This window comes from Diceros bicornis, chromosome 15, assembly GCF_020826845.1.
Source record: "Diceros bicornis minor isolate mBicDic1 chromosome 15, mDicBic1.mat.cur, whole genome shotgun sequence".
Classification (NCBI taxonomy): Eukaryota; Metazoa; Chordata; class Mammalia; order Perissodactyla; family Rhinocerotidae; genus Diceros; species Diceros bicornis.
Window position 1 is genome coordinate 10,551,537 of NC_080754.1, and position 10,437 is coordinate 10,561,973.

Sequence of the window (10,437 nt, forward strand, 5' to 3'; positions counted from 1 at the left end):
TGCAAGTGACTCTGAGAGTGAGTGCCTCCTTAACCTTTGTACCCTAGGCACCTCACTTGCCTCGGCCTAGCCCTGGCCGTGCCTCCAGGGCCTCTCCATGTGGCTCGGTAGTGTGGGGGGCTTCTCACAGCATAGTGGTCTCAAGAGAGTCACCTTTCCTACATGGTGACTATCTTCCAAGAGGCAGGGAGTTAAGCTGTGGACCAGGAAAGTCTACGCATCTAACTGGTATAGTGTCATTTTCACACTCTTCTATCGGTCAAAGCAGTCACTGGCTATGCCAAGATTCATGGGTAGAGAAACCGACACCACCTGTTGATGAGGGTGTTACAAGGTCTCATTGCAGAAGAGCACGTGGCGTGAGAGACCTTGTTGCAGCCATCTTTGGAAAATACGCTCTTCTACACGTGCCTTTATACACTTTCCTTCACGTTATTCCTGGAACACTGTAACATACTCCTGATTAAATATCCTAACTTCTAAACTTCATCATCAGTTCAGGATACTGAAGCATACTGCTTGCTACCAGACTTCCTGTAAAAACTATCTTATTAGTACCCTTGCTTCAAGTTTCCAGTGGTCCCCTGGCTTATAAATAAAACCCATACTCTTCTACCTACCGTTAAAGCGTTCCATGATTTGGCACCATCTCACCTGTTGTCAGCGGCATTGTATCCCCCAAAAAGATATGTTCAAATCATAACCCAGTACCTGTAAATGTGACCTCATTTGGAAATAGGTTTTCAGATGTAATCAAGATGAGGTGATGCTGGATTACATTGGGCCCTAACCCAATGACTGTTGTCTTTATAAGAAAAAGGAGAGAAAGATCTGGACAAAGAGACACAGAGGAGACACAGGAAAAAAGATTGTGTAAAGACAGAGACAAAGATTGGAGTTATGTGTCTACAAGCCAACGAATGCCAAAGATTGCCAGAAGCCACCAAAGCTGGGAAGAGGCAAGGAAAGATTCTTCCCTGGAGCCTTCAGCGAGAGTGTGGCCCTGCCAACACCTTGATTTCGGACTTCTGGCCTCCTGACTATGAGAGAATGAATTTCTGTTGTTTTAAACCACAAAGCTTATGGTAATTTATTATGGCAGCCCCAGGAAACTAACACACCACCCACCCAATTCTACTGTCCACTGCTTCAAAACACTCCTCCTTTATTTAGGCAGAGATCTCTTCCTTGTCCCCATCTTCCAATTAATTACTGCATCTCTCTTTGTCCTTTCCTTCCACTAAAAGGTGCAAAGCAAAGCAGTGTACACACCTGTAAGTTGTGGCTGAGGTATAATTGGGATCTCTGGCATTCTGCTAGGCAAGGCCACTTGTCCCAAACATTGAGTCAGAGTACACCTGGTATAGAGAGAGTTTACACATTTGTTAACTTAAAAAAAGATGTTGAGAAGATATTAAGTTTTTTAGTAAGTGCTCAGAGTGATAAGTAGAACAATTCTTTCCCTGTCATGTTTTTTGTCCATCAGAAAGGGAAAAAATGTTTAAGTGAGACAGTAATTTATAGAAATAGATCATGCAAAGTTATAGAAGTCCTTCGTTGCCTACTCACCTCTTAGCTGTCAGAGGACATATGAATTACAGTGGCTTAAATAACTGCACCAAAAATGACTTCCAAATTGTCATTCAATAACCTAGAGCTCTAGCAAGGGTGCCCTCACTATTGTTCCCATTTCCATTATGGGAAACAGTGTATGATAAGCTCTTCAAGGAATTGGGGAGGTCATTTATCTTTTTCCAAAAATTGATCACTGGCTTATGACTATAGATCACGCCAGAGATGTGAGGGGCAGTATCTGGAACACAGGAAGTGATCGTCCTACTGTATCTTGTGATGGTGGGTCCACACCTGGAGCCCTGAACACCCAGTGGGCACCACACCTTTCGACATAGGTAGACAACCTGGAAGGCATTCAGGGAAGTGAGCAAGAAGGAGAAGAGGCTTGAGGAACAGCAGAATACAGTGATGTTTAACTTGAAGAATAGGAGTTTCAGAAAAAAAACAATTACCTTAATATATAAAAGACTTTTCTAGTAAAGAATCAGACTTATATTTTGTGCCCCAAGGGTAAAGCTAACACCAATAAATGAAATTATAGGAAGATAAATTTTGAATTGTCATGAGAGAGATTCCTAAAAATCGAGTTAGTAAAAGATTTGTCACTTCTTGACAATACTATCTCATCTATCTTTATAGCCCTAGAGCATAGCACAGTTACTCCCACATAATAACTAATTAATATGTATTTGATAAATAAAAGGAAATTCAAATGGTCCCTTCTAAATCTAGGATTCCAGTATTTTAGGATTCCAAAAGAAACCCAACTATGAATCACTAATTTTTCCTTTCAACGTGTCACATAGTCATAATATTCTTTAAGCTGGACGTGTACCCCCCAAGAAAATAAAGAAGGATCCTGAATATCTCATTATGAACATTTTAAGTAGTCTCACGCAGAAATTAAGCGTAAAATGTGAAACAGTTAGCAACCTAAAGATTCAAAGACACATATTTACATGTACACTTAATCCCTCTAAAATTCCCCTTATTCAAGGCACAAGTGAGCTGCAAGTTATCAAACCTTTACTCCAGGATTATGCTGAGTGCTTTCCTACTCATTCAAAAGCATTTAGCGAATGCTGACTGTGTACCAGGCAGGGCTGGTACTTTCAACCAATTTAGTGAGGTAGGTATAACATCTCCACTTGAAGGCCAAAGGAAGTTACATAACTTGTCAAAGCTCAGGCTGCCACTAGCCCACACAGAGCATTTGTGCAAAATTAAAAAAACAAGGTACCTCTTCCTCAAGACATTTGACTTCCATTTGTCAGAAAATGTGTCATAATATGCTAATTTTATGAGAATAAGAAACTTTACTGCGCTATGCCATAAAAGTGTCACAATAAATATTCAATTGATAATGTCTATGATGTAAATAGTGTGCATTCTAGATGGGTTTCTTTGCACAGGGCACAATCCACTCAACAGTAAATGACAATCCCATATGAGCTCTAATAAATGCAGCACTGGGGATATTACTCCACAGTACTACCACTGACTGCCACCCCAAAGGAGAATGATCGAGAATCTCACAGGAATTACATAACCCTCTGGCTGCATATGACTACTGTCTCCTTTCAGCACTGTTTCATACTCAAAGCACTCATAAAATGGATTTATATGGACGTAAACCCACTGAATACACAGAAGCAACTAATGCTGGATGGGTAAAAAGGGTTTCTCATCATCACCTCCCAGACAAGAACTGCTTCTCCAAAGCCTGATTTTACCTCCCAGGCAAACTGACAAATATTCTTAAGATTAATAGAAAATAGTTGCTCTCGTAAACATCAACCAAATACTCAGTCAGAACCTGAAGGTCTTAATTATTACAAAAACGACTTGAATCAGATTCCACTAAGACGCAAAGGGCTTCAGATCAATATTTGGTCAAATTCTGTCAAAAAGCGGTTTAGATAATAGGGGTTTTTATGAAAAACCTTTGCCTTTTCCTAGGGGAAGACATCCCAGAGTGATAAATGGCCGTAACACCCAATGAAAACTGAAATGTCCTTAGAAAGAGCAGTGTGTGTTTATGTGGTGCTCTACCTATGCTAACCACACTTTTGGGTCTCTCTTATGTTGCAGGTTTTGTGTTAGATGCTGAGAACACAGGGATGATGAAATCCAGCATCAAATGATGCTCTGCTTTCGTGCCAGCAGGCAAAATTAACAGTAAAAAAGGAAAGTGGGAGGGGCCTGCCGCTGGCGCAAGCGATTAAGTGCGCTGCTCCGTTGCAGCCTCTGGGGTTCGCCGGTTAGGATCCGGCGGGCACTGACGCACCACTTGTCAAGCCATGCTGTGGCGGCGTCCCATATAAAGTGGAGGAAGATGGGCGTGGATGTTAGCCCAGGGCCGGTCTTCCTCAGCAAAAAGAGGAGGGTTGGCCGGTGTTAGCTCAGGGCCAATCTTCCTAAGGAAAGCTCGAGAATGCGACCATAGAGACCCAGACAGAGCGTGAGAGGCCCACCTGACCATGCCTTGGTCTGTTCTCCATACACGATTTCCTGGAATTTAGGTACAGAGAGCTCAAGAAAATATAAGCTTTAAAATTAATTTAAAAATCAATCACTATCATCATCCCTGGCACATAATAAATACATAATGAACATGGAATGAATAAATAAATGAACTTTCCAGCTTGCAAATGAGAGTTGGGCTATAACAAACATTCACATCAATTATAAAAGCAGTGTTCATGAATACAAATATTTTCTAATAGCCAGAAGCCTTGAGCAATTTGAGTTGAGAGAAAAGGCCATTTAAATACAAACCTCATAGTGACCAGCTTGAAACATACATAAATTACTTGGGATGTCTCTTAGGGCTATTTAATGATATACCTTCTGCATCTCAGTAGCACATTTATTTTTATTTTCAAAGTCATGTGGACTACTTTTCTTTCTAAATCCAATCATATCTATCTATCTGGCTTTGGCAAGAGTGATCAATTATGAGAAGTTCTAGTAATTTCCATTGTTTTTTAGTCACTCAGAGAAGATCTGGGTTTAAATGTGAAAGAGAGAGAGTCCTTACTGCATAGAGGGGATCTATATTCATGAATCCACCTTTTGAGGGGGATCATTTGGGGTGAAAGTTTGTTCCTCCACCAGTGTCAACCACTCCACCCTTACGAACCAAGGCTCCCAGGAGACATTTCACTGAAATAGAAGTAAAACGCTACACACCTTCCTCACCTGTTCTTCTAATTCTGTGTTTTGGACTACTTTTCATTCATCCCGGATTCAATGGTAAATGACTTGAGGATGTTCAGCACCCAGCCCAGCCCCATCCAGGAAGTAGGTACACAACGCTGTGTGGTGACAGTACTAGAGGGGAAGCCAACTCTCGTATGAGACTCAGAAGTTGGCACTCTTTTTAAACATACTTCTAGGCAGTGGGTGATGTGAACAAGAATCACAAACTCCTAGAATTAAAAGAGGGCTTTACACCATTTAAAATACAGTTATTGTCAACAATATTTTATTAACTCTGTGAGCTTCCTCCAACCTAATTCCCGCCACCACCACTTAGCAGAAAATAGTTCCAAACTTTCTACGTGGACTCCATGGAGCCTTAGACAGGAGAAGACGAGTATAACCTCCCTCGTCGGTGCTTGTGTAGGGGACTCAGCGTTGAGGTGGCGGAGCTGTCAGGAGAGGCCCCTAGTGGGCGCGTGATGGACCCAAGATGGTCTAAAGCCACAGGGAAAATGGTGGAAAATTCACCATTGCCATTGCCAGCAAGAGCCATTTATGTTATGGTTTTGTTCTTTTCTTGAGCTCCCAGTCTGGCTTCATACTATATCTCCTATGGGCGTTCTATTCCTGAATCTTGGCTAAATTCCTTAGGCTTAACTTACTGGCCTCAAAAATACTGGGCAGTTGCATTGCTGGTCTACCTCCTTATTACTATAGTAATCAGTTGGGTACACTTATTTGGAGGAAACATGATGAGTACCTCTCCACTCAGGGCCATTCACGGCATCAAAGGTAACTATGCTAAAACTGGACAGCAGAAGAAATACCCACAGGCCCTCCCAGCATTATGAGTCATTCCTGTTAGTGAAGGAAACCAAACGTGCAGCTGAAGAACTAGACACCAAAAACTCAATTGTATGTCAAATAAAACCAAACATTTATTATGTTTTTGACGTAATAATTTTGACCATAATTATTTGACTCTCTCTCTTATTAATACTCAATATTGAAATATGAAAAGTCGAACTACTCTTAGATTAAGTTCTGTTAATATTGTAAATGTCCTCAAATATTAGTCATTAATGGACAGAATAAATAAAATGCTGCATTACCATAAAAAAATATATATGTATAATAACTACTCCATAGTACACTTGAAGAGAACATCCACTTCTCAGTAACTCAATGAAAATTTCAGAACCATTTATGCCTACAGTTTTGTTAGATATTGGTATTCAACACAATTTAAGCAGAACAATTAAATAGGAGCTGACAATTTGGGTTGCACAATTAAGGTGGCAAAAAGCAGTTCCAATATACTATGAATTTTGTACAGTGGAAAATTGATAAGTTAGTCCTTGATTCAAAAAGAAAAATAACTAAGTTTCAACTTCTTTTTGAAAAACAGGCATCATGTTTGTCAGCTCTCTGGGACTGAGGAAAATTCCAGTTTCTACCATATCTTCAGTAGGTGATGGACGCAGATCTGATGAGGAATTGCACAGACAGAGATGTTAAAAATCCATATGTATTAGCAACATAAGAAAATCATTAAAAAGAGACATTTTCTCAGGTGCTTACAAGGTGGAATTTTTGTGTTCTTCTAGCTTTTTTTATTAAAAAGTTTCTTATTACCGCTAAGAGTTCGAATACAAACAAATATTCCTAATACTTCCTTCCAGGTCTATATAAATCCGTAACTTCACTCTTCTCCTGCATTGAAATCAAATGTACAGCTGGCTTACATAGGCGCTAGTGCTGGGCAGCTAGTAAGGAAGTGCCCATATTCATTCAATAAATATTTATTGCAAACATATGCAAACTTGGTACTTAGTGCTAGAGTACTAAGGACTGTGCAAAAATACATGAAAAAGGCTAGCCAGCATTCCTGATTTGTAATTTCAACAAATAAAATGAATACAAACACAAATAAAATGAAACGGTAAAGAGGAGAAGGAATGGAATAGACTAAAATGATAAAATGGAAAGGAATGGGGAAATTATTTTTCTACTCTTGGCTCCTTCTTACACGATTATCATACTGTTGTTCTACATTTTTCTAAATTACTATAAAAAGCTTAAGAACATAGTCTATCCTACTTTTTGCCATCTCTTTAACACCTGCTACAGTACAGAATATAAATTTAAGAGAGTAAATAAATAGTAAGACGTCACACAAGAGAAACAGAAAATTCCTTGAGTGCTAAAACCTCTGCAGTGGCTATAACTACCTCAAGCGTTAAGGCATCGGCTTATTAAATGTTACCTGAAATCAATCATGTAAATGTTTCCTCACATTTTTATTTCTTAAAATCCATCATTTGTGCCTTTGAAGTGGGGACTTCAGAAGTTTTAGAAGTGATGCTCTTAGTGTCAAAAACTAAATCTTTCAAGAAGATTTACAAAGAAAAGCAAAAACTAAATCTTTCAAGAGTAGTTGAGGCTAGATTTCTAGGTCTATCAAAGCAGGATGTAATTTTGTACCTAAATATGCATGTAATTTTCTAAATATTAAAAGGTTCTCTCTAATCATGTTCCTCACGGACAGTCTGAGCAAAACCAAATGCTGAAGCAAGGCCTCAAGCTTCTAAGTTGCTTTTACTGCGGGAGAAGGGATCCTGGCCCCTCATTACCTAATCCCCAGGGAAGCTCCGGCACGCAGGAACCAGCAGCCCGGGGACGCTAGACGTCTGAGACCTGGAACAGGTAACATGACACTCCCCTGCTCAAACGCACACGTTTGCCCGTGGGCTGGCTTCCATCCAGGAGACAGCCCTGACCGCTGTAGACACTGCAGAGCAAGCCAGGAGATCGGCTCCGAGGATTATGTGCCTCTGCTCTGCCTCAGGGGCCCCGACCCACGTCCTAATGGTTGTAAGAAGTTTCCACGACCAAACCCAAGAACAAGAGGCCGAGGCCTGAAGGCTCACGAATGACCCACCCAGGCTCTTCGGTGGAGAAAAGCCAGTTTTCAGCTCCCTCTGCAGAATGCAAACGATCTGTCCAGGATTGAACTGCCTCACCCTCGTCGTATGTAAATTATGCATTACTCACCTCCTTTTGCACATGTTGCCCTCCGTTTCCTCTCTCTGCTCTCTGCTCTCTTTACCAATGTTTCTCTACGGTACCTCAATTGCCTTGTGCTCTGCTCCACTCAGAAGCTTAAAAAGGAAACCGGATTCATTAGCCAAATTACTGAATCATAGATTTCTTTTCAACATATCGGGGAGTAGGGAAAGATGCTTTGTGATTTCTTTGATATTCAGCTTCTTAGACAGCAATTTTTTAGATTACTCTGTTTTAAATCTTTGAACCGTTTCGTCTGTCTCTGATGGCACGCTAACGTTGCACTGAAACGCGGCATGTCATGAAAACCCATTTCTCTAGGCAGTGGCTCCACCTGAACAGCAGGGGGCAGTAGCACACCAAGAATCGTGGAAACGGTCCCGGGGACCCAGAAATGCTGCTGCATGGCTGCCCTGGGTCTGTCCGCCGCCGCGATGATCTCAGCCCTCCGACGCAGCCTTTTGTTTTGTGTCCTATTTTACAATGCACTGTTGAGTTTTCTGTATGAGTTGTGACTTATTCAGACAGCATTTCACTGTGACAGTTTAGCTTAAGAAAGAAATGCGAAGGAGAAAAAGGAGGAAAGGGGAAAGAGAAAATTAAAACGCTGCCCAAGAAACACATGAAGACGAGGAAGAAGTCATCCTGCATGTATTGCAAGTTTGTCCCTTCTCTCTTCCCATCCACTTGAATCCTGAACACTGTTTTTCTAGATTACAGACTTGCTTCACCCCATCCCTCCCCCATGCACACACTCATTTCATTCCACCTTCTTCTGCCACACAGTTTTCTGTTAAAACAACAGATTTCTTTATAAAAAGAAAAAAACTGTTTTAAACCAAATACTTGACTTTTTTAAAGAATTCGGAAAAGTTCTATGTTGTGTTCTGGCCTTTCATCAAGCTTCCTAGTATAGAATTTTAATGTTTTTATGCTTTCTGATCTTTTATGAGTCCAGGTACATTTTATATGTATGTTTCAATAAAATTCTTCCCCTGTAAACTCACACCTTCAGATACATAGTGAAAAGCTGTAGTTGTGAACCTCTGTCTGACATGTTTGGGGGTAGAATGTACAGTAGAAACTGAAACATCAGAGACCCAAAGAATATATTCAAGGATTGTTTCCACTGCCGTGGAAAGGTGTTTAGTAATCCAACCCTCCAAGTCAGCAGAGAAGAAACTACTTTCATGCATAATTTGAGTTGGACCCAAAAATATAACACCCATAAGGCTAACTTCCTGTCCTAGCTAGGCTGGAATTCCCAGAGTTACTAATGTATTACCATAGAATTATTAATTTCTGACTGTGGGATGGCAGAAGTAATATTATTTCAACATCTAGCACCAAAATCCCCCTTGAAGGGGTAATTTATTCCTTCCCTAAGACTGACAGAGCCCTCTCTGATGCCCTCATTCATCCCCTCTGGCCAATCTCCTACTGTTCTTCTGCATCCTTCACTCTAGTCACACCAGCCTCCTGCTGTTCTTTGGAAACACACCAGGTAGCCTGTGCCTCAGGACCTTTGCCCCAGCTGTTCTCTCCGCCAGGATAAGTCTCACCTCACTTGTCCGAGTGACTCATTCCTTCACCTGCTTCAAGAGTTTGTGCAAAAGTCACTCAGGAAGACCTTCCCTGAGCCCTTATTTAAAATGGAATATCCCCCTTCCTCCGTTATTTTCCTCAATCATCTAATATGCTAGATATTACATATAAATATAATATGAGATATCTGAGACCAAACATATCAACCAATTGAGGGCCTAGCCCTGCTATTAAAAGGACAAAAAAACTGATTCCAAAGCCAAACCCAACTCTATGTTGCATATAAAAGACCAAGACACACCTAAAACAAAATAATTCAGAAATGCTAACTATGAACGGATGAGCAAAGGTATACCAAGGAAATCCAAATAAAAAGAAAGAATCGAGATTTTTGAAATCCAATTAAGTAGAATTCAGACCAAAAACCATTACCAAGACAAAGAGCACCTTCTAATGCTAACGGCTACAATTCACAGTGAAAATAAAATATTTACAAAAGATTTGCAGCAAATAACACAGTAGCTTCTTTCATATAGCAGAAATTATGAGAGAGTCAAAGAGAATGGACATACACAAGCAATTGCAGACTTTAGTACACTTCTCTTAGTCCAAGACAAAAAAATTGTGTGAATAACATTTAGGATAACTGACTCTATAATTTACATATATAGACATGTATACCTCAATAAATTACATAAAGAAAAATGCAAATAATATTCTCCATCAACAATATGATAAAAGTAGGAATCCACAACAATGGAAACATAAGAAAGCCTTCCCACCTTGGAATTTTAAAGTTTTCTATTAAACATAGCTTGGCTCAAGGGGAGATACCAACTGATATTGAGAATTTCTAGGAAAAAAATAATGAAAACATGACATCAGAGTATACGAGATACCACTAAAGGGTGTTCAGAATAAAATTCACAGATTTAAATATCTATATCAGTAAAAATGAGAGAAATAAATAAACGAGTTAGACGTTACACTCAAAAAGCTAGAAATAATAAGGCTTGCTGTTTTTTTCCCCTTTGGATTTATTTATTT

The 10,437-nt window shown here is 40.0% G+C and overlaps 1 pseudogene; it reads left to right on the top strand.

Moving 5' to 3' along the window:
* Window positions 1-5,291: 5,291 nt before the first annotated feature.
* Window positions 5,292-8,283, top strand: LOC131415062 (phosphatidylinositol N-acetylglucosaminyltransferase subunit P-like; annotated as a pseudogene).
* Window positions 8,284-10,437: the final 2,154 nt, after the last annotated feature.